Source organism: Cervus elaphus, chromosome X, assembly GCF_910594005.1.
Source record: "Cervus elaphus chromosome X, mCerEla1.1, whole genome shotgun sequence".
Classification (NCBI taxonomy): Eukaryota; Metazoa; Chordata; class Mammalia; order Artiodactyla; family Cervidae; genus Cervus; species Cervus elaphus.
In genome coordinates, this window is record NC_057848.1 from 75,004,724 (window position 1) to 75,010,723 (window position 6,000).

The 6,000-nt window shown below is 49.1% G+C and overlaps 1 long non-coding RNA gene across 2 annotated transcripts in view; it reads right to left on the reverse strand.

The window, feature by feature from the left end:
- The window catches only part of LOC122689882, a 41,875-nt gene extending 36,461 nt beyond the window's left edge, over positions 1 to 5,414 (reverse strand). For both annotated transcript variants that reach the window (XR_006339940.1, XR_006339939.1), the window contains exons 1-2: positions 5,243 to 5,414; positions 4,695 to 4,846 (exon numbers count right to left, since the gene is read on the reverse strand). This is a non-coding gene — a long non-coding RNA (uncharacterized LOC122689882). The remainder of the gene's footprint in view (positions 1 to 4,694; positions 4,847 to 5,242) is intronic.
- Positions 5,415 to 6,000: the final 586 nt, after the last annotated feature.

Genomic DNA, 6,000 nt, shown 5'->3' on the forward strand with positions numbered 1-6,000 from the left:
AGTTGTTCAAAACATTAAACATTGAGTCATGGTTTGACCCAGCCACTCCACTCCTTGTTAAAGACCTAAAATAATTTAAAACAGATGTTTACACAAAAACCTGTGCACTAATGTTCATAACAGCAAATTTCACAATAGCCAAAAGGTGAAAACAACCTAAAAGTCCATCTGCTTGTGACTGGGAAAAACAAAATGTGTTAGATACATGTAATGGAATATAATACAGCCATGAAAAGGAATGGAGTACTGACACCTGCTATAATATGCCAGAATCTTGAAAACACTGTGCCAAGTGAAAGGAGCCAGACATAAAAGGTCACACAATATATGATGCCGTTTATGTGTATTGTCCAGAAGAGGCTAATCCTTAGAGACAGACAGCAGATAGTGGTTGCCAGGGGCCGGGGACAGGGTAATGGAGGGTGAATGCTAATGGGAATGGGGTTTCCTTTTGGGGTGATGAGGATATTTTGGAACTAGATATTTGGAACTGGTAGAGTGATGATTGCATAGCATTGTAAATATACCAACTGTCACTCAACTGTCCAGGTTAAGATGGTTATGTGAATTTCTCCTCCATGAAAACAAACACATGCCTTGATTTCAGTAGTGACTAGTAGTATGTAGACATTGAAAGAGAACAACCAGGGTGGGGTGGGCATTAGCCAGGGAGGTCAATAAAGGCTTCTTGGAGGAGGTGATATTTATGCCAAGACTTGAAGGAACACAAGTTCCTGTGCCCGGTGCACGGTGAGGCCAAACAAATCAAAATGCTGGAGTTTGAAAGAGAGAAAGGTCAAGCAAGGAGATGGGTGACTCGTGCCCTCAAAACTCTGACGTTCTCAAAGGGTTTCAGCAAAGCATTGTTAAAGGCCAGAGGAGGGATGAGCGAGTTTGGTTGTTGCAAACTTCTTGGTGTCTGAATCAGGTCAGGATGTTCCTATAAACTTCCAACAAGAATAATAAATGTTCTTCTCTGTACTGCAACTTTTTGTCTCTATAGGCATGGACTGTTAAAGGTCAGAGTCCTGAGAATGGACTATCTTATATATTTCAGGATATGGGCAACATTCTTTTATGAAAGGTGCTATAGGGGATGGGGAGTTACTGGCTAAGTTTTGCAATATGAATGTTTGTCAGTCTTTTTGCTCTAAGACTGTTACAGAAATTAAATAAGTTGTCTCATTTAGGATTCAGAGACAATGCAGAGCAGGCCTCTGACCTTGTTTCTAACCTGCTTGCTGTGAATGCAAGACTTGCAGCACCTTAGATAAGATGGGGGAAGAATCTTGAGATTGTTGAGCCCCTGAAGGGGAGCTGACCAACCAAGCCCCAGGCTTAACAACATTCCAAGTTTTACAAGCTTCCCATGTGGCTCAGCTGGTAAAGAAACCACCTGTAATGTGGGAGACCTGGGTTCGATCCCTGGGTTGGGAAGATCCCCTGGAGAAGGAAAAGGAAAAGTCTACCCACTCCAGTATTCTGGCCTGGAGAATTCCATGGACTATACAGTCCATGGGGTTGCAAAGAGTCAGGCATGACTGAGCCACTTTCACTTTCACTTTCATGCTTTACCAGACAAAACAAACAGCATTAACAGGAAACCAGGCTTGCATTTTGGTCACAAATTGATGATGATATCAGTTTGCATCCATCCTGGGATTATAAGTGGGAACCCGAACTGCAATCTTTGAAGTCTCACCCATGGAGAGGACGAGCTGCCTGGGACCCTCTACCCAATTGGGACTCCAGATGTGCTGTGACACAGGACTTGCTAGCACTGATTAAGTCTGGATGTTGGTCAAAACCCAATTTGGTGATGTATCTTCTCTCTTTGTATTTCTCTTTTCTTTTAATGTTAGTATGTTGAAAGTAAGCTAGATAATTCTCTAATAAATAACTGTATTATTTATTTGTATATAATGAGTGGCTTATTTTGTTAACAAATCCTTTGAAACTGAGGCAAAAGTGAAAACTTTCGGCAAAACAAAGACAAAGGACAACAACCTCAGAAGTCTTTTCCAGCAACTTTTGTTGTTCAGTCACTAAATCATGCCCCATCTTTGCAACCTCATAGACTGTCAGACTCCTCTGTCCTCCAATATCTCCCAATATTTGATCTGACTCATGTCCATTGAGTCAGTGATGCTATCTAACCATCTCATCTTTTGCTGCCCCCTTCTCCTTTTACCTTCAATCTTTTCCATCATCAGAGTCTTTATCAATGACTCAGCTCTTAGCATCAGGTAGCCAAAGTATAAGAACTTCAGCTTCAGCATTTCTCCTTCCAATGACTATTCAGGGTTGATTTCCTTTAGGATTGACTTATTTGATCTCCTTGCAGTCCAAGGGACTTTCAAGAATCTTCTCCAGCACCACAATTCAAAAGCATCACTTTTTTGGCACTCAGCCTCTTTATCATCCAGCTCTCACATTCATACATGACTACTAGAAAAAAAAATAGCTTTGACAATATGCACCTTGGTTGGCAAAGTGATGCCTCTGCTTTTTAATATGCTATCTAGGTTTGTCATAGCTTTCATTCCAAGGAGCAGGTGTCTTTTAATTTCATGGCTGTAGTCACCATCTTCTGTGGTTTTGGAGCCCAAGAAAAGAAAATATGCCACTGCTTCCACTTTTTCCCCTTCTATTTGCCACGATGTGATAGAACCAGATGCCATGATCTTAGTTTTTTTAATGTTGAGTTTTAAGCCAAGCAAGTAGCAAATGCATGAAAATGGTAAGCGAAAAGACAATCTTTGCAAAGACCTCAAGAATCATTTCATCTGTCCCCCCTCATTTACCAAATAAGGAAACCAAGGCCTGGAGCATGGATTCAGCAAGCTGGTGGGCACAAGGGTCACAGAGCAAGGGGATGGATGGGGAAGAGTTTAGGTGCTGGATTCAGAGAGAACAAAGTCTGAACCACAGCCATACCTCTCACTTCCTATATGACCCCACACAAGGCTTTTTTCTTAAGGGGCCTCAGTTTCCCCATCTGTCAAATGGCAATGATAGCATGGCCTCTCAGAGTTGTGAAGATTAGAACTTGTATGACATAAAAAGGCTTGATGCTTCAGAGGTGCTCAGGAAATTGAACTACCCTTCTTTGTTTTATAATATCTGTTCCTGAGCCTGCCAATCAGGCCACTTGACCAAGTGGTCTTGTACTTGGAGCATCCGAATAGCTCAGCAGAACAGGGACCTCTGGAGAGGCAAAGGGCCACTGCACATCCCATCCCGAGCATGTTCCAAACGGGCCATGGGGTTGGTGGGCACCAACCCTAAGAAGGCGAGGTGCAGAGAAAGATGAAAGAGCCACTTGTCTAAGAGTCAATATCCCTTTCAGAGTCTAGGCATGTTCTGGGTCAACATCAGTCGAGCAAGGCAGAGCTGCAATCCACCGCTCTGTTTTCTTTTGAGTGACATGGAATGCTCCTTTTCTATGCAAAGAAAAACAGAACAACCCCTGCCATTGTTCTGACATCAATTCAAAGTGCCTTGGGTGGGGGCCGTCCGCTCCCTCTCCACCGCCCCCCCCCCACCCCAAGACTGAATCCCTTCCAGTCCCCAGCATCTGGACAAGCTCCAGCTAGGTTTGCCAGGGAAAATGCAGGGAGTCCAGTTACATGGGATTTGCAGAGAAACAATAAATAATGCCGTAGTGTAAGTATGTCCCAAAGATGGCATGGACCATACTTACCCTACAAAACTATTCATTGTTTATCTGACATTTAAATTGAACTGGCATCCTGTATTTTTATTTGCTAAAGCTGGAAACCCTGGATCTAGCCAAACCAGGCAGGAGTGAGACCGGCACCTGGCCACAAATCTGGGTCACTAGGCAAATTGCAGGAGGGTTTCAAGGCTGCCTGAGCTGCAGCCCCATCTGCCCAGCCCTCCAGAAGCAGCCATCTTGTGGATGCCACTGAACTAGGGGGATGGCCAAGCACGCTGATTCCTGTTTGTGGATTCAGCACCCAGGAAGGGAGTTCTCCACACCCAGCTCTAAAAAAGACCCAAACTGGGCTCGGTGGTGGGGAATTTTGGAAATATTACCCCATACTGGTGAGCCTTCCTCCTTCCCCCAGCCCCAGCCCCAGCCTGCAAGCTCAGCCCTACCCAGTTTGGGAACCGCGGCTGGCCAGGCAAGGCAGAACTGCCACAGCTTGCTCAACACTTTTCCAGGGAATGCCCATGAGGACTTGCAGCACCACAGGGCGGTGAGTGAAAAAAGCCAGCCCCTGCCCTCCAGCAGCCCCCAGACTGCCATTTGCCGAGGCCCATTCTGTACCAGACATTTTGTAGGAGTCACTGCGTTCAGACCTCATCATGATCCTAGTGCTATTATGAACATCCCATCTTACAGGTGCAGGTGCATCTGTGCCCAGTCGCTCCAGGCATGTCTGACTCTGTGTGATCCCATGGACTGTAGCCCGCCAAGCTCTTCTGTCCATGGGATTCTCCAGGCAAGGATACTGGAGCAGGTTGTTATGCATCTCCTCCAGGGGATCTGACAGACTCAGGGATGGAACCTGCGTCTCTTAGATTTCTCGCATTGACAGGTGGGTTTTTTACCGGTAGCACCACCTGGGCCCACAGGTGCAGATGAAGAGGCTCAAAAACAGAAGCTAGGAAGCGGGGATGCCAGGATGTCAACCCAGGTTTCTCAGATTCTAGGTGATGGGACATACCTAGGGTGTGGCACCAAGACATAAAGTGCAGAAGGTCCAGGTCTCGCTTCTGGTGGAAGGAGGAGGCTCCCGCAGCTGATTTGCTGAACTGGAGGACCCCTAAAGTGTGGCTCTGTGGACCCCATGAGTGTCCCTGCCTCAGAACAGTGGTGCTGGAAGAAGCAGACATTAGGACAAAAAGGAGAGGTATCATCATCACATTGTTCAGACTTGCAATGTCCCCCCAGAGTTGGCACTGTGGCTATTTGGCTTGAGGTCATCCCTTTAGGGAACAAGAGAATGGCAGCTTCCTCTCCCTGCAGAATGCTCACAGCCCCTCAGACCCAGACACCCGTGATGACCCACAGCATCCCCCCAAGAGGCCAGCCCTCAGCCTCTGCAACAACTGCCAGGCCTCATTCATTCAATCAACCTGTGTTTCTTCAGCAACACACACTTGGGTCCACACACACCTACTAGGCGCTAGGTATGAGGTGTGGGCAAAGTGATCCAGCTCACCCTGCCCACAGGGAAAGGTCAGGGGTGTCCCCTCAAGAACCATCGGGTACCTCTCTTCCATTCTTTCAGGCTCCGGGTATGTGAGACAGGTAGAAAGGGACCCTCAGAAGCTGTCCCCCAGCACAGCAGACGGGGGTCCCGGCAAGCCAGCTCCTGAGAGGCCGCCTCCCCTTCCTGGTTGGGCCGCCCTGGGAGTCGCGTTCCGGGCGGACTCCGCTCGACCCGTAGTCCCAGCCCGATTCAGGGCAGCCCCTCCCCTGCCCACCCTCTCCTCCCCGCGGCGCTGCGGCCGAAAGCCCAGCCCTCCCAAGCCTCGCCGCCCCCACGCTCCGTGGCCTTGACCGCGGATCTCCTCGCCTCCCTATTGGCCGGCGGGTCACGTGCCCAGGCCCAGCGGGCTACCGAGCGGTCGCAGAGCCGGGGTTCTCCGAGTCCCAGGCGTGCTACCGCCCCTTTCCTGCCTTTCGGGGGCCCCAGCCTCGCTCCGCGGCCTGCTCGCGCCCGCGCCCCCCGACCCCTCCCCCCCTCGCCACGTGCGCCCCTCGGCCTTCCTCCCGCTGCCCTCCAGCCCGCGGACTCACAGCGGATCACTGTCAACTCATTCCCCCCAGGGGCGATGGAGACCAGGCAGCTCTGATATGTTAGCGGAGGTGGGTAGGAGACCCGGTGGGCCAAGTGTGTCTACGGAGCACTTGCTAGGTGTTGGACACCTGCTGGGGGGCAGAGATAGGGTAGGGTTGGAGACAGGTGAGAATCCTGCCCTTAGGGACCTGCCATTCTTGTGGATAAAATGGGACCACGGACCCTT